This window comes from Panthera onca, chromosome D1 (genome assembly GCF_046562875.1).
Source record: "Panthera onca isolate mPanOnc1 chromosome D1, mPanOnc1 haplotype 2, whole genome shotgun sequence".
NCBI classification, from domain to species: Eukaryota; Metazoa; Chordata; class Mammalia; order Carnivora; family Felidae; genus Panthera; species Panthera onca.
Genome location: NC_138348.1, coordinates 36,718,541 through 36,742,676, shown reverse-complemented (window position 1 = coordinate 36,742,676; position 24,136 = coordinate 36,718,541).

The following is a 24,136-nucleotide window of genomic DNA, read 5'->3' as shown; positions in this document are numbered from 1 at the left end:
CTTTTTAGTAGTTCTAAACTGGAATCCTGCACCAAGGAATTCTGGAAAATGTGGTTCCTGGGTTTCTAGATGCTGTTATATAAGAGGCAATCCTAAAGAGGTAGAAATGATCCCGAGTGTAGAAAATCTGATATAGCTTCCTTTCTTGGTATTAGAGACAAGGATTTGTTTATATACCTTTGCTACAAACTTGTCTCTTCTTGGATCCTTTCAATAATAAGTATGTATTGACTCACTGTCGGTGGAACTAGACATGTTCAGGACACAGTCACAACATTTGTCGAGTGCTATTCTATGACAATGTTTATCTGTGGTAAAAAAGTAAGCTTAAATGGAGACATGATTTTGGAGAAAATAATTAGACATGGAGTAATCATGAACTTTAAAGACCTGGGTGTAATAATTTGCTAGGGCTGTCATAACAAAGTATCACAGATTAGGAGGCTTAAACAACAGAAATTTATTTTCACCCAGTTCTGGAGACTAGAATTTCCAGATCAAGGTGTCTACAGGACAAATTCCCTCTGGAGACACTAGGGAGAATCTGTTCCATGTGTCTATCCCAGCTTCCGTGGGTTGCTGTAAATCTTTGGCTTCCCTTGGCTTGTAGGCACATTACCCCAATGTCTTCCTTCATGTTTCCATGGAATTCTCCCTGTGTTTCTTCACATTATCTGTTCTCCATGCATGTTTCTTCTGTCTCTGTGTCCATATTTCCACTTTATATAAGGATACCAGTCAAATTAGATTAGGGGCCCACTCTGCTCCAGTACAACTCCATCTTAACTAATTACTTCTGACCTATTTCCAAATAAGGTCACATTCTGTGGTGCTGAGGGCTAAGATTTTAGCATGTGAATTATAGAGGGAACATGGTTTAACCCATAACACTGGGTTTGAATTCCAGGTCTATTACTTGTTAACATGCAAAACACTCAGCATTTTGTAGCTTCAGTTTTCTCCTACCTGTAAAAACAATGGTTTATAATCTATTTCAAATGGTTGCGTGAGAATAATTTTTTTTAATTAGAACATTTTTTCACATTGTCTGATGCAGGAGGTACCAACTAAATGTGGGGACTGTTTTTTTCTTCCTAAAATGGCAATTCAACTGGAATTTATTTATGAACTGGGCCATAAAAGGTAGATATGGAGTCAATATCAGAGAAACTGAGAAAGGAGAGATAGGGTTTCACCAAGCTGCTCTATGTTTGCAATCTGAGTCTAAGTTAATGAACAGTTGAATTTTTACTGTCATCTGAGGTGTTGGGACCTAAGAAAGCATCAGCTGTTTAGAAGTTTGGCGGATTCTCTTCTAAATGTATCACCGTTGTTTAGACCAGAATCCCAATTTTTCAGGTAGCATAAATATGAAATGTGAAATTTAGTAAATATAATACCAACAGGAAAATTATTATTTTATATAATGGAAAAAATAATTTTAGAACTTGAAAATTTATGTTGTTTATTACATGGAAAATGTTAATAAATTAAAATGTAAGGAATATTTACACTTAATACCTTCCAGATTTTGTTCTGTGTTACCGAAAAAAAAATGATTAAAATATAGAAAGATTCATTTTCCCCCCATAGTAACTTTTTCTTAAAATTAAATAATAAATGTAGACTGAGAAATAAAATTATATATTTTTGAGACTTTACTTCTGACAGTGCAGATGGTTCTTAAATAGTACTGAGTTTATTAAAATCCAGATAATAGCAATTTTCCAAACCATGAATTAGTATTGGTTATAGGAAGAAAAGAGGAATCTATTAGTCAAATTATTCATTTTTTTTAATGTTTATTTTTTTCTTTAAGAGAGAAAGAGAGAGAGAGAGAGAGAGAGAGCACAAGCAGGGGAGGGACAGAGAGAGAGGGAGACACAGAATCCTAAGCAGGCTCCAGGCTCCAAGCTGTCAGGACAGAGTCTGACGCGGGGCTCCAACCTGGAACCGTGAGATCATTACCTGAGCCAAAGTCAGACACTCAACCGCACTACCGACTGAGCCACCCAGATGCCCCGGGTCAAATTATTCTTTAAAGCAAATTATGCATTTTAATAATATAAATTAATTATGTTAGTACTTATACAAATCAAATAAAAATATTGAGTTTTTATAAGCAAAGATATCTAAGAATAGCAAAACACAGTTCAGTGTAAGAATTAAAAACCAGCAACTCCTTAATCCTTCCTACTTGCATCTGAGACAAAAAAAAAATCAATGCAAGGTTTTACAAATCACATCTGTAACTATAAAAAATGATAACACTGACACATAATATTTCTTGATTATTTATGATGAACTCAGCAATACCCTAAGCATTAACACGTTATTTCAAATAAAAAAACTGTAAATTCTATTTTTGACTACATAATCTCTCACAACTTTCAACCCTTCAAGGTTTCTCACCTGCAAAATGAGGTGTCGGTAGATGCTTTGATGACTGTCAAGTGTATCCAGTCTTCGTATTCTCTCTTCTATCTTTCTCATGACAGCAGGTAAATCTTTCATTCTTTTTATTGACTTCTTATAATCTCTTTTTAAAATTCTATTTAACATATATCAATTATAGTAATCAACAAACACTACTGTATCTCTTTACACTGTGTTCTCCTTCAGTAGGCAGTATGTTGGTTAAAACCACAAAGTCCACTCCACCAAGTCTGCTCCAAGTTTGTCATTGGCTGCTCTTTGGGCTTCTCTCAGTTTTCTGGGCAGGCTATGCTGCTCTGAACGTTTCTTTTCCCCCCATCATGATGGTCTATTTTCCTCCCAATTCCTTCAATATTAGAATAATCTAGTCATGAAGGTAGGAGTTATCTTTTTCAATCAGTAATTCAATTCCATACCCGTTTATTAAGAACCTGCCATGTACAAGGCCCTCTCCTAGGTGTTGCCAGTGATAGGAAATTCGGTGAGCTAGAATTACATCCTTAGCATTTACTTTACCTTTTTTTTTGTATCTTAAGCAACTTATCTTCAAGTAATAATTTGAATTAATCTTTATGTATGTGCCTTGTGTCAGGTTGATGCTATAACCCACCTTGTGGTCATATAATGAGCATAGGAAATTGGCACCATTTTATTTATTTATTTTATTCATTTACTTTTATTTTTTATTTTTTAATTTACATCCAAGTTAGTTAGGATATAGTACAATGAGGATTTCGGGAGTAGATTCCAGTGATTCATCCCCTATGTATAACACCCAGTGCTCATCCCAACAAGGGATGAGCCCCTTACCCATTTAGCCCCAACCACAACCCCTCCAGCAACCCTCAGTTTGTTCTCTGTATTTAAAAGTCTCTTATGTTTTATCCCCCTTCTTGTTTTTATATTATTTTTGCTTCCCTTCCCTTATGTTCATCTGTTTTGTTTGCTTAGCCTAATACCCTCTAGTTCCATCCATGTTGTTGTAAATGGCAAGATTTCATTCTTTTTGATTGCCAAGTAATACTCCATTGTATACATGTACCACATCTTCTTTATCCATTCATCCAGCGATGGACATTTGGGCTCTTTCCATACTTTGGCTATTGTCGATAGTGCTGCTATAAACATTGGGGTGCATGTGACCCTTGGAAACAGCACACCTGTATCCCTTAGATAAATATCTAGTAGTGGCACCATTTTATGGATGAGGGAATGGACATCTCACAGCTTTTAAGCACTAGAGCCAAGTTGTTTGATTCAAGAGCTGAGCTTTCAATCTCCCCACAATCTGGCTTTCCCAAAGTAAAGGAAGGATGTGTCAGATGCCACCGTTGAGATATATTCAATGGCTCTGACAAACAGAAATAGGAGATAAAAGAAAGGAAGACAGTCTTCAGGATTAGTTACATAATACAAATTAAAACAAAAACACTTCTGTCTACCTGTGTATGTATGTTTGTATGTGTATGTATATTCATACACTATGTAAGCATGTATATGTTTGTGTATGTGTGTGCATATACACACTTAAACAGTGGATAAAAACACAGTTTAGGAGTCAGATTAAGCTAAATTTAAACCCTGATTCCACCCCTTAGTAACTGTGTGACTTTGGCACTCTAGGAATAATAACAGAACCTAATTTTTGGAATCACCCTGAGGATTAATTGGCATAATTCATAAAAAGCACATGGCTTAGTCTTTGATAAGATTAAAAGCTCAGTAAATATTTGTGGAATAAATGAACAAATAAATGTTTTCTAGATGGTCTGCTCTATTGGTATTCTAAGAAATTCTTTTTCCTTTTTTGTATCTCTCTAATTTTCTAAATTTAATATCTGTTGCTTTTATGATAAGAGAATAAAAGATATATTTACATATCAGTACTTTTATATTGAAGTTAAAATTTAGCTCTAGCTTTCTGAATCAGGCTACTATTTATGGCTAGGAAGTATTTCAGAAGGGCTTTAAATGGGCACAAATCAGAGTAGGAAGATTCTTCCATGTGGAGGGATGTTTGAATAGACGAAGGTACAGATGTGTGAAAGTTTGGAAAAGGACAATGCATGTAAAGTAGCAATAGTACTTGGGACATCAGTGAGTACTTGAGGTTCTGCCAGGAAGGTAGGCTGGGACCAGAATGTCAAGACCATAGAATGCACGCTAAATAGTTTAAACCTATAGGCACACAAGTTGTCTAGGAACTTTAGGAACTCTTAGGCCTGAAGCAAACTGACAATGTCGTGAGAAGATGTAAAATGAGCAGATGAAATTCACAGAGAAAGAGGGACTTCTCCCTCTTCGGTGCTGTGCCTTCTAGGACTCATTTTCTCTTGCTTCTGTTTCAGGTCTGTGTTGCTCTGAGTGGGCAACTCCTATTCTGTGATTGATTTGGTTCCCTCGTGCTGGACTTAATTTTCTTACTCTTGTCATTCACATTCAAGACTTTCTGCTGTTGCTTTTCTGACTCATTTCATCACAGCTGAAGAGCTATGTTTTTCCCAAAAGAATTCCTCCTTTGTCATAGGAGGGAAAAATGTGCGTCTTCTCAGCAGAACGACATAAGGGTGATTGATGCCCTGGGAACAAATACATAAACTGTCTCCAACGTGTCCTCTTTCTCTACTTTTAGGAGATGGGAGTTTTAAAAACTTGTCAAATACAGTGTTTGGGGTTTTTAACTGTTTATTGAGCACATGTTAGTTTCACAAGTATTGCAGAGATTATCTAGGGATCAGAGGGCATTAGGAGTAATTAATCTCAACATCCCAATTTAAAAGTACTTAATTTACAGGAATAGATCAGAGAAATGGTGAGGGGATTTCACATTATATCTTTCTTGAATATTTTAGTCAATGACATGCTCTTTGAATTTACCAGTGGCACAAACAATCCAAAGTTTCAAAGCAGATGAGGTGGTAGAAAACTAAGATTTAAGGGGCCTGGGATTATTTATGCTGAAAATGGAAAAAAAAAATTGTTCTCAAAATTGTCAACAGAGACTAGGGATCATGAACCTTTTCTCTCTAATGCTGTTTCTGACTATAAAAGACAATGACAACTTTGGTGTGCTATGATTTATTTTCCCCATGAAATGTACTCAGGGAACAAAGATGAATGTGGCATAGGCTCTGCCCTTGAAAAACTCAAATTTAGGACACTTTATATCAAAAGTTATATACAATAAGTCTAAATTTTGGTCTTGGATATTTTTATTTTGATGTATTTGCAATTGGTTTCAGATGAAATACTTGAAGAACACCTCCAGTCCTCTGGTTTTATGGAAACTTCATATATGCATGACTATTTGTTGTAGTCTGACTAAAATAAGAACTGATTCTTGGTAAATCTGAACTGAAAATTTTCGGTGGTTTTAGGGAGTTCCCAGAGGGAATGTCTATATTCCTGCATTCATCAGAAAGGCACTGATTCTCTGTCTTTATATTGCATGCTTTACAGAGAAAGCACTTAAAGAAAATTCTAATATTTTCTCAATATCTACTCAGGTCCTCTTGGGCTCTGGAGTGGGAAACTTACAAGCATTGCATACATCACTTAAACCTCACAGCAAACCCAAGAGGTAGGTCTCATAAGTGACATAGGACAGGATGCAGCACATTTGATTATGGTCCTGGGTGTGATTGCAGAATTAGTCATAAGAAATAATTGCTGCAGAAATAGCTGAGCAAATATGGAAAGACTGTCCTTGTCCTCTGGCATGTAGGTTGTAATTTGGTACCAGGAGGAATGGATCATCCCACTTTCATCTAGCAATTACTCAGCTAAAATTGCCAAATATTGTTTTATACCAATTGAAACTCTAATTTTAACTTTATAACAAAAATGTTCAAAATACTAAAAAACAAGTAAAACAAAACTTTACCATGATCATGGCTATAGATATTCATGATTTGAGAAGTAAAGTTATGTTTTTTTTTTAATTTTGTAATGTTTATTTATTTTTGAGAGAGAGAGAGAGAGAGACAGAGCGTGAGTGGGGGAGGGGCAGAGAGAGAGGGAGATACAGAATCCGAAGCAGGCTCCAGGCTCCGAGCTGTCAGCACAGAGCCCAACACGGGTTCAAACCATGAACTATGAGATCACGACCTGAGCTGAAGTCTAACGCTCAACCAACTGAGCCACCCAGGCGCCCCAATTTTTTTAAGTCTAATTCTTAGAAATCTGGCCTTCCCAAAAAGGAATTGGGCTTCTGGAATGTTTCATGGTAACATATCACAGATCAATGCCTACGGTAATCAATCTTGGTCAGCTGTAGGGTTTGAACCCTGTATCCTTCTCATACCAGTGGTATGAGATCAGACTCCCAACTCTGAATGCTAGTCTTATAGGGGCGGGGCTAAAGTCAATGTTCTGGCATGACACATTGCCAGTTTATCCTGGAGGATCACAATACCTTTAAACACCAACCATCTATAGATATTGTCATCCTTTTAATAACTGTTAATGGAAATACTTAAAACTGTAATATGAAAGATATATATATATATAAATGTTTATTTATTTTTGAAAGGGAGAGACAGAGCATGAGTGGGAGAGGAGAGGGAGAGGGAGACACAGAATCTGAAGCAGGCTCCAGGCTCCAAGCTGTCAGCACAGCGCCCAACGTGGGTCTCCAACTTATGAGCTGTGAGATCATGACCTGGGCCGAAGTCAGGTGCTTAGCTGACTAGGTCACCCAGGTGCCCCTAAATATGAAACACTTTTATCCATGGCTGCCTCTTTAACCCAATAAATACAGGTCTACAGGCTTATTATTTAATGAAGACTGGAATTAAATGAATACTTCCAGTCTACCATTAATATGGACATGAACCCTGAAATGTTTATGGCAATTTTTGCCAGATTATTTCATCTGGTGTTGTTTATGGTTTTTCTGAGATATTCTATCATCAGAAGCATAAGTCCCGGTGAAGTGCTGTGCATATGTATGAAGAAACAATGAACATTTGTATGTGAGTCTTCTTTTGTCAATATATTTGAAGATTTTATGGTTTTGTGGAGGTGACCTAATCTTCTATTCTCTGTCACCTTACTTCTGCCCATCTGACCCCATCTTCACTTTATTCCTTGATGTTAAGGACTTAGATATGTGTTCTACTGTTTCCAGCTGGATTTTTTTCCCATGGATTGCTTTTTTGTTTTCACCTAGATATTAGCAGGACTTTAGTCCAGAATAAGCAACAGCTATAAATTTAATAAATCTTTTCTTACTCATATTATAAGCGTTGTAAGCATGAGCATTTAATCATCATGTATCCGTGCATTCTTTTTCATCTTTCATGAATATAATTTTTATAGCAAACATTTGGAGATTTTAATAATTTTTTTCTGAAATTAAAGCCTTTATGCACAGATACAGTCATTGACGGAAGATGGGCCTTATTTCTATTAAGGATTACTATAATTCAAGCTTTGAAAACCAATTAATCCTTTTTACAGCTAAACAAATAGAATTGTTTGCTTAAAGTGCAAAATAAATACAGTTGGAAGGGAGGACACACTTATAGTATAGAAATAAATCCTTTAAATCCACATGATCAAGAAGGAATAAATTACTTGCAGTTTATTTTAAAACAACTAATGAAATAAGACATTACATCTCAAAAACACACAAGACTTTTGAACTTCATTAGCAACTGAACTTTTAACCGACACTTCTATTTTGGGAAAAATTCTAAAGGTCTCTGAGTTATACAGAGGAGTTGAAAATCTCCACTCACTCTTTTTAAGTTTCTTCTCACTCAGAAAAAAAAAAGTCAACAACACATACTTATTTTGAAACTACCTAGTGATTTTCACTTGAGAAATGGAGATTTTACTTGGATTAGATTTTTTTTTTAATAAATGAGTTAAGGATAGATTGGAGAGACAAGAAAATCCAGGTGAGGCTCATGTTTTTCCTGAGCACTGTTCCAGGCACTCTTGATAATACTGAAACATAAAAAAGACTGTGTGAATCCATCCAGAACTCACCTAATTGAGGACCAAGTTATAAACTCATTACAATGTAACTAGTAATATTTTGAAACTGTTAGCAACAATGTAGGAAATGGCATTTTTAATTGCTAACAAAAATGAACAGACAATAGAACTAAGACTTCAAAGTGGGAGAAATCTCCATGAGAAGTACTGGAGCACTTAGTCTATTTATGTTGACTTCTTACTGTCTTTGGTAAGAAACAGGATCAAATAATATTATGTTAGAAACCAACTTACATTTTGAATAGTTCTGTGCCCTGGGGTTGGCGGGGGGGGGGGGGATTCTCTGCCCCAGGGGGAAATATATATACACACACACACACACACACACACACACACACACACACTAGGTTGATTCTGTTAAGAAAAAAGAAAGAATCACAAAATTCTTTAAACTAGACAATGATAATTAAAAGAACTATATTAATGGGGTGCCTGGGTGGCCCAGTCATTTGGGCATCTGACTCTTCATCTCAGCTTGGTCTTGATCTCAGGGTTGTGAATTAAAGCCCAGCATTGGGCTCTATGATGGGCATGAAGCCTACCTAAAACAACAACAGCAACAACAAAGGACCATGTTAAGAAAGAGGAGGAAAAAAAAATGGAAAGAAGAGGTACTCTTAAAATGCCACCAACTATATCTTACCCAATCGAACTCCTCATTAAGATTTTGTTTATCTGTGAGTATTGATGGGATGAAGGTGATGGAGTAGACAATACTTCATAAATAGGAGAAAGAAGATTATAGGATAATAAACTGGAATTAGAAATTGAGCCAGAATAAACAAAAATGATATCTCAGGTTATACCATGAGGTCAACATACTTTAAGTTCTGTATCCTTGTGCTTCTGATGTTCTTACTAGAGATAGTAGAGTAGTCAAGGGGCTGTTACAATTCAAAAGCTTAAAGAAGAAATCCTGATGAAGCCTCTAATGCTAGCTAAGACTTACACAGCACTTATACTGTATGAATCCAAAGTGATTGGCATATTTAATTAATTCAGTCTTCTCAACAGTCCTGTGAGAGAGGTAACATCACTGATCCCATGCTCAGTTATATTATACAGATGAGGAAACAAACACAAAGCAAAAGCTAGAAAATCTGTGTGATTTTTTTCCAAAGTAACTCCGTGGTTTGGGCTGCCGCCATTCTGTGGTGATCATAATCAAACCCTCTCTTCCACTTTACAGCTTAGACAGTCATTATGATTTATGTAAGTTTGGGCCAAAAAGTACTTTTGTGAGAAGATGTTAGGATCTAAGAGATGTTAAGATTCTCTTGGAGAGAATCTTGCTGTGGTACTACAGTCTACAGACTATTTTGTGGTTATTGTGTTTAGTTTATACCATGACTATTATTGGAGGGGGTCTCGGATTAAGAATAGGTATTGTCATTCTACACAGACATAGCATAGCATTTGTTTAATATAAACTTGAATTCATAGTATATTTGGCATTGTGCTATGATGTGCTAAGAATGCAAAGGTGGGAAAACTTAGAGTAGGCAGAATTCCAATATGGCCCCAGAGAATTCCAGCCCTTGTATATACACCTTCTTCCAGTTATGTAATCACCACACTTTGCAGATATAATTAAGATCCCAAATCATTTTACTTCAATATAGGGAGATTATCTGGGTAAGTCTGAACTAATCACATGAGCCCTTTAAATCTGGGTACAAATGCCAGAAAGAGAGAAGTCGGAGATTTGCAGCTTGAAGAGGACTCAGGGAGTGCTTGCTGGTTGAAGGTGGATGGGGCATGGGGCAAGGAATGCCAGTGGCTTCTGAGAGGTGAAAGAGGACCTCTGCTGACAGAAAAGATACTGGGACCTCAATCCTACAACTGCAAGAAAGCAAACTTACCAACAAGAAGGAATTTAAAAGTAGATCTCTATCTAGAGCTTCCTGATGAGAACTAAGTCTGGCAGACACTTTGATTTCAGCCTTGTAATGCCCTGCTTAGGGACCCCAGTCATGCTCAGTCAGACTTCTGACCTCTACAAAGATGAGACCTCCCTGATTTGTAGGTTTGGGAGGAGAAACTGGGCCAGTGTATTCACTGGTTAGGTTGTACAGAGCCATGCTCCCTCCTCTGTCTTTTCTTTTGAATTGATTCCAGAAATGAGCATGCGATTTTGGTTACCCTTCTCTATGCCATTCACTGTAAAGGGCTCTCCTTTCCTATGGGATGACTACCATCATCATGGTAGTATTAAAGGAGCTTATAGTTTGGGGAGTGGAAGGTCAAAGAAACCAATAATTTGGACTAATTAGCCAGATACTTTAAAAAATATATAGTGCACTTTTGAGGAACAAAGTAACTAATGAAAATTTAAATCTTAAATTTAAATCGTAATTAAAGATTTAGGTTTGGTTGGTACTTTATTAAACATAGTTTCCCCTTGGTAGTGTGCAGCCTATATTTCCAATGTCGCTATGCTTTTATTCACAGGCAGTTAGTTGTCTTCTAATATTTACAGCATGATAAAAGACCTTAAATCTTAACTCTCATGATTTTTTTTTAAAACGAGATTGCAGTTTAAGACATCTTACTTTATAAAAGCTGAGATATATAGCGGCTGTTTCTGTAGAAGCAAAACCAAAAATATTAGGCCTTAGGAAAAGTAAATGTCCTAGGATTTTAACCAAACATCCTTGGGAGGCCCTAGCTAGATGCTGAGCTACTAATCATGGAAGACATCAATTATACTGATTAGGACCCAGGCGGATGCAGGATGACCTTTAATTCTGCAGGCACAATTAATCCTTAGTAAGCACCATGCATTAACACACTAGTGTGGGTTGTTAATGCTAGGTAGGGAAGTGTGTTCAAAGGAGACATTAATTTTTTTTAATGTTTATTTTGACAAGTGTGAGCAGGGGAGGGACACAGAGAGAGGGAGAGACAGAATCTGAAGCAGGCCCCAGCTCTGAGCTGTCAGCACAGAGCCGGATGTGGGGCTCAAACTCACGAACCATGAGATCATGACCTGAGCCAATGTCAGATGTTTAACCAACTGAGCCACCCAGGTGCCCCTCAAAGGAGACCTTGAAATTAAGAACCTTTAATATACTGGGTAGGAAATTAATACACATCAAATATTCTCCCATTCCAAATGTCTAAACTTTTCAAGGAGACAACAATGCCGCAGATGTCATTTGTAAAATTTTAAATCTTATACTCTATTTTTCTAAACAATCAAACATGAAAGTTATTAAATCCATATGTGAGTGAAATCTATACATTTCTATGAAATAAAAATCTACTCATTGGAGTTTAGAAAATTAAATTAGACCAAAATCATGAAAAAATTTGGAAATTTGTCAAAAAATCCTCCTCAACATTTCACAGGTAAAATCTTTCAACCTTTGAAGATGTACAATTCCTACTGTTTGTTAACATTAACATGGAAACTCAGAGTTCTGGAATAAATAAGAATACGCAGAATGATAACATCTTTGACATTTTATTATCTCTTAGCACTCATATCAAATCTATCACTAACTCCTGATTATTGTGCCTCCATTTGTTTTCACCTTCAATACATTTACTCATAGGAAGTAGACACAATTTGTTTTAAGTTTATTTATTTTGAGAGAGAGAGAGAGCATGAGAGAGAGAGAGAGAGAGAGAGAGCAAGGAAGGGGCAGAGAAAAGGAGAAACAGAATCCCAAGCAGACTCCGCACAGTCAGTGCAGAGTCCCATGTCAAAGCACCAACAGTGAGATCATGACTGGAGCTGAAATCAAGAGTTGGATGCTTAACCGACTGAGCCACCCAGGCTCCCTGGAAGTTAAGACACAATTCTTAAACATGCCTATAGACATTGCTTGCTCGGCCTCCACCTACCTCTCTAGATTCATCAGGTGATATGCATTACAACTGGCTCATGTCTTGTGGGCCATATGTGGACCCTGTAGGAAAGAACAGGATTTGTGTCAATTTGAAAGGAACATCACCTAAGTGTGGCTGGAGAGCTGGGATGACTCAATGAGTCATCTGTGTGGTGCTGACCACTGAAAATCTGAAGCTGTTGTGGCGCCCTTAGTGGCCAGCTGATAGATAGGGCAAGGTCAGTGCCAAGAATCTGAAGGTGGAAGGAGAGCCCCCTGGTGGCAGCAGCTTTCTGACATTGTCAGACTCTGAGTTGTCCCCTCAGTTCCTTCTATCAGCTTTCCGAATGTCTATACCTAGTACTCTGTAGTTATCCAAAGTTGCTTCTATTTCTTCACACTCGCCCCTTTTAACTTTTTTTATAATAAAGGTAACATAACTTTAAAAATAGCAAAACTATTTTGATGCAAAAAACAACCTACAGAATAGACATTACATATGAAAATCAATGAATATAAACATAATCGGTAATAAAGATAGATATCAGTCTTGTCAGTTATTTAGACATCTTGCAAAGTTGCAAGAGTTCTCTGGTGTGTCCTAATTTACCTTCCAGAAAATAGCTTCATCATCAAGAAAGCTCAGAAAGTTTATGCAATTTAATAGTGAAAAACGAAACTAGAGAAACAAGTTTTCCAGTGGAGAAGAGTCCAAATTTTCCTCATTGCTAATAATATAATTGAAGAGTTTTGAAGAATTTTGGATTAAAAGACAAATACTCAGTTCAAACCCATTCCCCATCACTGTCCCTGTTGTCTTTCTCTATTCAATTCAGTTCTCTTGAGCTCTAACAGTTTCCTCACCCATAAAACAATAGCAACCTATTATAATTGTGAGGGAGGGTTGAAATGAGGTCAGAAACCTTTGTAAATTTGAAAGAATATAGAAATATTAGTTAATGCTGTTAATTTCTTTCACAGTTAGCCTGTCTGGTCCTACTAAAAAGCCCAAGTATTTAGTTCATCTTTTTTTGTCTCTTTTCATAGAGAATTTGATTCATCCCTCTGATCATTTGTTAACCTTTTAATCACCTTTCCAGTCTCAACTGCATCTTTCTTAAGTTGCAACAATATAAGTGCAGACAATTTTCAAGTGCAGAGAAACCAAATCTTTATTGAAAGAGAAAGTCATGCTTTCTGTTTCTTTCCTAATATATATATATATATAAATATATATATAAATATATATAAATATATATATAAATATAAATATATATATATATAAATATATATATAAATATATATAAATATATATATAAATATAAATATATATATAAATATATATAAATATATATATAAATATATATAAATATATATATATAAATATATATATAAATATATATATATAAATATATATAAATATATATATAAAAAAATATATATAAATATATATATATATATATATATATATATATATAGTGTGCACTGGTTAGGTAATGCATTTTGGAATTAGTTTGAAAAATGCTACGTAAGCTTCATTTGCAAAAGGCAAATATACATATATGTGTGTGTGTGTGTGTGTGTGTGTGTGTGTTCACTGGTTAGGTAATGCATTTTGGAATTAGTTTGAAAAATGCTACGTAAGCTTCATTTGCAAAGGGCATGGGTAAGGGAGAATATGTAGATTATAGAAACCAATGTATAAGTATATGAATATTATAATTTCAGAATCACTTCTTCATTTTTATTTTCCATTTTAATTATTTATGTACATCTGGAATTATGTTGTTCTTAACATAGTTTGATTAGATTATTTGATGTCTAAGTTGCTTGTTTTGTACTTAGAGTTGGTGAATTTTTGGGAGGATTTCTCTTCCTGAATAACCTCTACTGTTACCCTACACTTCATCTCCAGTGATGGTTTTTTTTTCCCAATTCTGAATTAGCATATCTTGTGAGTTGCCCACACTTGCTCTTGGAAAACAGTGCAACATAGTTGAAACCTGACTTAGCAAAAAAGTGAAATTTCAGTATTACATTGCAAAAGCAATTAAATAAAGGATTGTAAAACTGAGAATCAAACACAACATAATAGCATCTCATATTACCTCTGAGGGATACTGGCTCCTATTCTTTAAATAGCAGATAACCGTGTTTTTAAAAATCCAAAACAGTTCTTAGGGCTTTGCCTGTGAAGACATAGGTGTCACAGTTTTATGCTTGTGATCGTTGCGGGGACTCTTAGTGTTCCTCTATATTCCCAACCTCCCCTGCTCTTGAGCCATGTGATGTGATCCTGGAAAATGGAACGTGGCCAACAGTGCTGTAGGCAGTTTCCATTTCCAAACTTGGCCCCTCAACACATACCACACGAACCTCTGGTTCGCTTTTGCCCTGCTGCTTGTAGCCATCTTGCTCCTGCATGTTCCAGATGGTATTGCTACAAGACCGAAGATGGACACCCAACCACCTTGTACTGTGCATAACTAAGAAAGAAGTGTTCCTCTGTTCAGGGTTAATTCATTGTTGCACATTAATGGTTACAGCAGTAGTTCTAGGAATGCAGGGATTAAGGTGGTGTCTAGTGAAGGAAGACAGTTGAAGAATAAGAACAGGACCTATAAGAAGGTAAGATAGCCAGTCCAAAAGTGAACTCATGCAGTAAAATCAGAAACTTGGTCCTAGATATGACGGAGAGAAAAACAAACCACTTCAAACACTCCCCTGGTTCTTTTAATGAATGCTGACTTTCTTATGACAACTGGTTCTCAAATCATTTTTATCATAAAAAAAAAAAAAGGTACATTTACTTATTTTGAGAGAGAGTTGGGGAGGGGCAGAGAGAGAGGGAGAGAGAGAATCCCAAGCAGGCTCCATGCTTGGCACAGAGCCTGATGAGGGCCTCCACCCCAGAACAGTGAGATCATGACCTGAACTGAAATCAAGAGTCAGGCACTACACCTACTGAGCCACCCAGATGCCTATTATTATAATCTTTTAATTCAGGCTTTTTACATGTCATTTTTAAGTCTTTTTTAAAAATTTATTTTATTTTATTAATTTTTGATAGAGAGAGAGAGAAGGGGAGGGGCAGAGAGAGAGAGGGAGAGTGAGAATCCCAAGCAGGCTCCACACTGTCAGTGCAGAGCCAGATATGGGGCTCGAAATCACAAACCATGAGATCATGACCTGAGCCAAAATCAAGAGTCTGACACTTAACCGACCAGGGGCCCCTTTTTTAAAAGTCTTAGTATGAATATCCTGGAAAGGTACTACTATAATTCTACTTTAAAGATGAAGAAATTGAGGTGTAAAGGTTAAGTAAATTATCCAAGGCAACAGAACTACAAAGTGTCAGAGCTGGGGTATGAACCTAGGTTTTCACTCCCTAGAGCAGAGCCTGGCTCCTCAGGCTTAGAGCCTACCATACTCACTGCCTTTACAGGGGAGAGAAGTGAAACCAGCAAGCTGAACTGGCATTTCTCTGAACTGTAGTCAGACACATTTCTACTGCACCACTGGGCATGGATATAGATATTCCTCTGGTGACTATTCCTCCACATTCCATTAAGCTATAATTCTGACAAAATAAATCCTTTAAATAATATCCTAAAAGTTAACAGTGGAGAGAATTGAATGCCATGCCTTTACTTTGATAACTTTGCTGACTTCTTGACTTTTAACACTCATCACCAAGCAGGTAAAAGAACACATTTCCTCGAATGGTTCACCCCTACTTAAAATCTTCCCAAAGGTTTATCTATGTCCTTAGAATAATATTCAATCTTTCTTATCATTGCTTACAAGGTTTGACATGGTCTATTGCCTGCTTCAGTCTCCAACCTTTTTTCATTACAATCCCCTTCACCCTCCACATTCTAAGTACACTTACCTTCTATTTGTTCCTTAAACAGTCAGGATCCATTTCATCTAAGAATCTCTGCACCTGCTGTTCCCTCTGCCTGGAAAATTCTCCTCCAGACAGTTTGATTGTTTGAGTTCTCCTCATTATTTAGGTCTCAACTAAATTGTCACCTCTACAGAGAGACTTTTTCTGGCCAACTAATGTGAAAGGGTCTACCTCACACAATATACAATCCTGTTTCATACTCTTCATGAAGCTTATGAGGCTTTGAAATGACCTGGTTTATCTATTGGCTTGCTTATTTTTTTTTTCTTGTCTTGACAACTTTGTGTGTGTGTGTGTGTGTGTGTGTGTGTGTGTGTGTGTGTGTGTTAAGAGCACTTCACATGAAATGCACTCTCTTAAGGGATTTTAAGTGTAAAATAGAGTATTATCAACTATTGCACACTGCTGTAATGTAGATGTCTAGAGCTGAATCATCATGCATTACTGAAGCCTGATACCTATTGAACAACTCCCGATTTTCCTCCCCACTCTAGCCCTAGAAGTCACTGTTCTCCTTTGTGTGGCTGTGCACTTGACTATTTTACATACCTCATCTAAGTCATATCATGCAGTATTTGACTTTCTATGGATGGCTGATTTCATTGAGCAAATGTCCTCAGGTTTCATCCATATTTTTGCATATGGCAGGATTACTTATGCATTCCCTGTCTTATCCAATTAGAACATGTGTTCTAAGACAGCAGTGATTTTTGACTATCTTTAGTTTGTTGCTGTGTCTCTGTCATTCAGAATGCTGTCTGACACAAAGTAAGAACTCAATAAATTTTGTTGAATAAAGCGAATGACATAATATTTGGTGTTTCTTAAAGAGGAAACTGAGAAGAAACTTTGAAGTATGAGCAGTGTAGTAGTGAAGGGCTCAGGCTTGGGAGCTTATTTCTGTGGATTTGAAACCTAGTCTTGCCATGAACTCTGTGTAACTTTGTGCAAATGTTGAAAACTCTTTGCTCCTTAGTTTCCTCTCTTGCGTGAGGGGCATAGTAGTAGTCTCTTCCTCAGAGGGTTGTTTTTTTATATTTCTAAATATAATTTAGAAATGTACCAGACACAGAATAAGAAATACATGTGCGTCTGTGATATAAATAAACCATAGACAATTCAAGTTGTATTTCAAAAACTTCAGGTTTCTCTGTGTTTAGTTGTTTCAGATCACTGACCTCATTCTTCAATCAATGAGAAATATGGAATTGTGTCAAACCATCGAGCCAACCCACTTTTTATCAACATTCTTGAGTTTGGGGATATGTGCCCAGCTGTTGCAGACAGTGTGTGATGTATGGGCCGGGAGTGTGTAGAGCAAAGCTGCCTGTGGTCATTTCAGTAAAGAAATAGGCCATTTGTTAATCAGTCATCAGTTTAGCGGACAACATTTGTTAGACAATTGGCATCCACACGTAATTTTGTTTGGATAGATTTTTATTTTTTAAAACTGGGGGAATAGGATTGTTTTCAGAGGTACATTGCAGATTTTCATTCTCTTAAGAGTGTTCTAAACCCTTTCTCTGTGCATGATGCTTTCCTAAGGCATTTGCACTAGAGGAATTTAAGTTTGGCAGTATCATGAACATGCTCGTCCAAAACTCTTGTTGTCACATTTCAAGACTGGGGAAATGTATGTTCAAAAACAGATCAAACATTTGACAAGAGCCTGACATCTCCAACTGAGTCAAAAGTAACTTCTTCCCAGTTCTCCCTTAGTTATTTTGTTCTATTATGTTTAAAAAGTAAGCCCAGGGATGACTCCATGCAAAATGTCAACTTTAAATCCTCACCCTGTCATTCAGAGCCTTCCACATTTTGTCCCTCCCATGGTTTTTCATTCTGATTCTGAGCAGACTCTCCCTCCCATCTTGTTTTTCAGCCCCCCCCCCCCCCAAATTCCATTGTCATTTCTTTCCTACAGGCCATCACCCAAGCTTCTCTATGTTGTATATTCCCTTGCCCTCATATAAACCTAAAAACATTTTGGGTTTTACAAATTCTGTTTAAATTCTTCCCTAAAATTTATCAGTGTCTGTGTTATTTAGTCTCCCTTGTTCCTTTCTTCCTCCATTATTTTCTCTTACATTTGTTTTCCACATTTAATTATTTTAAATATTACTTTAAAGACAGTAGTCAAGTGAAGAGGGCTGGAAAAAAAATAGAGACTTGTGCCTGTGATAGGGAGTCTCAGAAAAAGGTTACCAACAGTGTTTTCCTTCTCTATATGTACTTGCTGCTCCAACCCATCGAGAAGTAGAGTCTGTTTGCCTTTTCCTCAAATCAAGACTGGCTTTGTGACTTGCTTTGACTAACAGAATATGGTGGGAATGTCAAGTTCAGACTCCTAAGTCCAGGCCTGAAGAGGACTGGCGGTTTTTGCATTCTTCCTTTTCATGCAAGCCGCTATGTAAGACCATGGTTTATGGGACCATCATGTTGTGAAGAAGCCAAGCCAGTAATGTGGAGAGCTCGCATGGATGAGCACAGCCAGTGAAGCCTTCTTAGAATTTCTAGGCCACACCAGCAATGAGCTAACTGTAGTACCTCCCGTCAAAGATGTGGAGCAAAAGAACCTCTCGGTAAATGATGAAGTTTGAACCTCTTGGTAAATGATGATGGTAGTGGGGGGTTCAGAGCTGACAGCCAAGAAAGAAGTCTTGAAGACGTCTTTGGTGCAAAAAGGTGATTTTATTGAAGCATGGGGACAGGACCTGTGGGCAGAAAGAGCTGCACTGTGGTTGTGATGGGTAAATCATTATATACCTTCAGGTTGGGAGGAGGTTAGGGACAGAGTAAGTGTCTAAAGTATTTTGGAAGCAAGGTTTCCAGGACCTTGAGGGGCCAGCTACAGTTAGGAAAACGCCATTTATTACCGTTTAGTAAAACCTCAGTCATGAGACTCTTCAGATGTATATCAGGGGGCCATAAGCTTAGAGTACAATTGCCAGCATATATCTTGGGGGATTTGGGATAAAGGAAGTTTCCATAGGAATTTTTATATGTTGAAGTAGACTTACAGGATCCTGGAGGTTGGATAATGGTAAGACAAGATTCTCTTTTGCCCCTAGCAAAGTGTCATCATCATCGAGGCAGCTGAGCTCCTAGAGGGAGGTCACTCTGCCGGTTTCAAGGACTTGTCAATGGGCTGTAGGCAGTAAGGGAATTTAATTTTTCATTTGCCTTTGTTTCCCACATCACCGTGGCAAGCACTTAAACCCCTTTACATTTCGATGAGGGTGATATTAAGACTCCAAGAAATGGAGTCTATAGGTTTCTGGACATTAGGCAATGGGTCAGACTGCTTTTTTCTTGCAGTTTATTAAGTTATCCATAAACTGAAGGAGACTCCTGTCCTGCATGACTGTGATCTCTATCAGTCAACCATTTGCTTTCTTTCTTTTCCCCTGTTCTTGGGCAGCCAGGAGTGTCTGAGGAATGTCACACGTATTCACCTTGGGGGGTTGGTGGGGGGGGGGGGTGCTGTTAGCCTGTACTTTTCCCCCCGCTTGTCCCATGCTCCCTCATCAGTGAAGCTCAACCAACCTACAGAATCCTGAAAAATGTTAAATTGTAGTCGTTTTATGCCCTGCGTTTACAGTTGGTTTATTACTTAGCATCGGATAACTGAAATTAACTGCTTGTTATAGAATTAAAAGAAAAAAAGTTTTCGCACTGAGAAGATTGGAAGTAGCAAGCAAACAAGTTAGGAATTACTGTGACTATATGTATTTTAAATATTATCTTTTACTGTTACTGATCATTGTTCAAATTTACTAATTGTAGGTTGAAAGTCCTGTCAATATTACTCATTAAGCTAAATGACCTTGGTCAATTTACCCTATTTCTGTGGCTTAGTTTAATCATCATTAAAATGGAAATAATAATATTGTGAAGTTGAAATGAGCTAATTTTAGGGGCACCTGGGTGGCTCAGTCGGTTGAACGTCCGACTTTGGCTCAGGTCGTGATCCCACAGTTCGTGGGTTCGAGCCCCGCATCAGGCTCTGCTGCCGCTTGCTCAGAGTCTGGAGCCTGTTTTGGATTCTGTGTCTCCCTTTCTCTCTGCCCCTCCCCCGCTCATGCTTTGTCTCACTGTGTTTCTCAAAAATAAATAAATGTAAAAAAAATTTAAAAAAATGAGCTAATTTTAGTACTCTTTAAAACAAATTTTTTTAAGGTTTCTTTATTTTTGAGAGAGAGAGAGAGACAGAGCACGAGTGGGGGAGGGGCAGGGAGAGGGAGACACAGAATCTGAAACAGGCTCCAGGCTCTGAGCTATCAACATGGAGCCCAGCGAGGTGCTTGAACTCTGGAACAATGAGATCATGACTTAGGCCAATGCTTAACCAACTGAGCCAACCAGGCACCCCAGTAACATTCTTAATACAGTGTTTGATGTATGCAATTATGACAGTGTTAAATGTCTGCAATTACGACTTTTACCATTTTACTCCAGAAGTCAACTAATCCCTAAAATGCCTGACAGGAAGGAAATCATTAGTGCAGGTGGAGCTCAAGAGTAAACCTTCTTTTTATATCTAAGAGGTGAAAAACAACCCTGTGTGCTTTCTCTGAAGAGCCTATCCTTCTCCCTCCATTTTTTTTTTTTTCATTTGCCATTAAGAAGTTTCACACTCAAATTTATATTTAGCTGTTGCAAATGTGCAGAAGCTTAAGGCCTACTAATCTTTGTTACTTTGGAAGGAGTTTGTATCTCATAAAGAGGAAGAAATGTAAATGGTTGAATTTTAAACAGATTTTGATTTAAATCTCTCCAAATTGTTTCTTTTGCAAACAGTATGCAAATTTGAGCTAAGAGTTAAAGTATGTTTACATAACATATGCAAATGAAGCTATTTGGTTTACTTGATAATGTAAATTTGTAAGATCTTATATGCAGTTTTCTCATTAAAACCATATTGGTAATTATAATGGTAAAGATTTCTTTCTAATGTGTCATTACCAGGTAAAATATATTCTTTAAATATATTTGATGAGCATTTAAAAAAACATTTTAATGTTTATTTATTTTTTGAGAGACAGAGACAGAACATGAACAGGGGAGGGGGCAGAGAGAGAAGGAGTCACAGATTCTGAAGCAGGCTCTAGGCTCTGAGCTTTCAGCATAGGGCCCAATGTGAGGCTCGAACTCACAAACCATGAGGTAATGTCCTGAGCCAAAGTTGGACACTTAAGTGACTGTGCCACCCAGGCGCCCCTGCATTTTTTTGTTTAATTAAAATTTTTTTTCAATGTTTATTTATTTTTGAGAGAGAGAGAGACAGAGACAGAGAGAGAGAGAGACAGAGCGCAAGCAAGGGAGGGGCAAAGAAAGAAGACACAGAATCCTAAGCAGGCTCCAGGCTCCGACCTGTCAGCACAGCACAGAGCCCTACTCAAGGCTCCAACTCACAAACCATGAGATCATGACCTGAACCAAAGTTGGATACTTAACCAACCAAGCCACTCAGGCGCCCCTTGATGTGCATTTTAATCAAGTGGTAAATGAAAGCTATAATATTATTTTTAATAAGATTTTTTTGTTCCTTCATTTAATATGACATTTCATTATACAATTGACCCTTGAATAATGAGGGGGTTATAGGTACCCACCCTTTCACAGGTGAAAATCCATGTGTAACTTTTGACCCTCTAAAACCTTAACTACTAATAAGCTACTGTTGACCAGGAGACTTGTCCATAACATAAAATGATTAACATATATTCTGTATGCAGATGTGTTATATATTGTATTCTTTTAATAAAGCCAGTTGGAGGGGAAAAATTGTTGTAAGAAAATCACAAGAAAGAGAAAATATATTTATTTAAATACATTCTGTATTTATCTGAAAAACAAATCCATGTTTAAGTGGACCTGCTCAGTTCAAACCTGTGTTGTTCAAGGGTCAGCTGTATATTATATTGTATCATGCTTAAATTCTTTTGTGGATTGAGCCAGAATTCCCCAAATGGTAACTAGTGGCCAATACATGGTTACTGTTGCATTGACTTTTTATGTTTCTCTAAGGATCCCTAGAATCCAAGTTTCCTAGAATCCTCTCCAAGGATTTTAACAGTTGCAAAACAACTGTCTATAGGGGGTCTTAATTCTCACTGGTTAAAGAAAAAAGACAAATATAAGAATACATATTTAGCACATACGAGGAAGAGTTGGATAATTTTATCTGCATAAATTAGTTCATGTTTACTACAACTGCATAAAGGATTATATCCACATTTTATTGATGAGTTACATTAAACCTCAAAATCAACAAGCAACTTGTCTAAGATGGCATCCTCAGGAAGAGGCAGGACTGGAAAACCCAGTCAGCCTTCTTCCAAATCCCCTGTTCTCTCTGCCATAACATCCTACTTGAGTGTAGGGCTCTTATCTGGAACTGATAGTTCTAATAACAGCTATACTCCTAACTCTGTCACATCTTGGGTAAGTCACTTACTGTCTCTGATTTTCTGTTTTCTCAAATATTTTATTTGTTTCCTGCTTTTGCTGCATGATTTAGTCTTAATTTCCTACATGTAAAATGGGAGTGGGGTGGACTAGATGTTTTTTAATTTCTCCTCAGTCCTGTATGAACACTTACCTTCTCTTGGGTTGAATCCTCATTGTTAGCCTAACAATATTGGTGAGACTCAAAATAATGAAGTTTTCTCTTCAAAAGTCTTTGTGTTCATGTGTTTCGGCAAAGAAAAGGAAATAAGGAGAGGCCCTTTGCCATAATTTTGTCTTTTAATACCTGGCTCCTATTTTACCTCAAGTACTGCACTAACATTTTCTCCTTTTGTCTTCATTTTCTGTCTTAATTATTGATCTGGGAGTGAGTTGCTCTTGGAACTCATGCATTCAGCAGCTCCAGGGGGGTGGAGGGAGACAGTTGCTAGGCAACTTCACCTGCTTCAGATGGGTTATTGGGCCTTACCTTTGAAAACCTTGTTTGTGGAGAATCTGAGGGAAAAACTACACCTAATTCTTGCATCTTAAGGCAGGGATTTGGAACAAATACATAAGGTATTTAAAAGGGATTATCAGAAGGAGAAAAATTGGATAAATTATTTGTGTTTTATTTTCAGGTTTTAGGTGATTTCTTTAAAAAAAGTCATTTGATACTGTTTTCCTTTTCTATTGCCACATGACAAATCACCACCAACACAGTGACTTAGAGAAAAGTACACTTATTATCACATATTTTTATGACTTAGAAGTCTAGGCGTGGCTTAGCTGGTGTCTACTCAGTTGCCCAGGCTGCAATCAAGGTGATTCCTGGGCCTGTGGTCTCAGTTAAGGCTGGGGGTCTTCTCCCAAGTTTCTGTGGTTGCTGACAGAATTCATCTCCTGGAAGCTACTGAACTCATGGTGGTTTGCATTTTCAAAGCCAGCAACAGAAAAAGAGAGGGTCTCAGAGCTAAGAGAAGTCCTAAATCCTCTTTCAAAGTGTCTGATTAGGTCTGGCCCAAGAAGGATTATCTCCCTTTGGATTAATAGAATTCACCTGATTGGGGACTCTAATTACATCTTAAAAATGCCTTTTTTGGTTTAGTGTAACATAAACACAAGAGTGCTGTCTCAGAGGTCATGCCCATGCTAAAGGAGAGGGCCTTACACAAAGATGTGGGTCATTGGAGGTGATCTTAAAATTCTGCCTATCACAGATGTATTTTATGATCAGATCTGTGTTTTACTAAGATCTTCAGATCTGGGGCTGAGGGAATAACACACAGAGTTCTTTTATTTCTAAGTTGTTCTGATTGAAAAATATGTCAATTTTTACCATTGTAAATTAGTAATTAACTACATGAGGTCTATTTAAATAATAGTACAGTTAGAGTTGTTTTCTTGGATGCAAGCCATTCTTATCTCTATTTCTGGATAAATGACCGCATAATAAATATTAAAGAATATTATGGGGAGGATTTATTATTAGATGATCCAATTT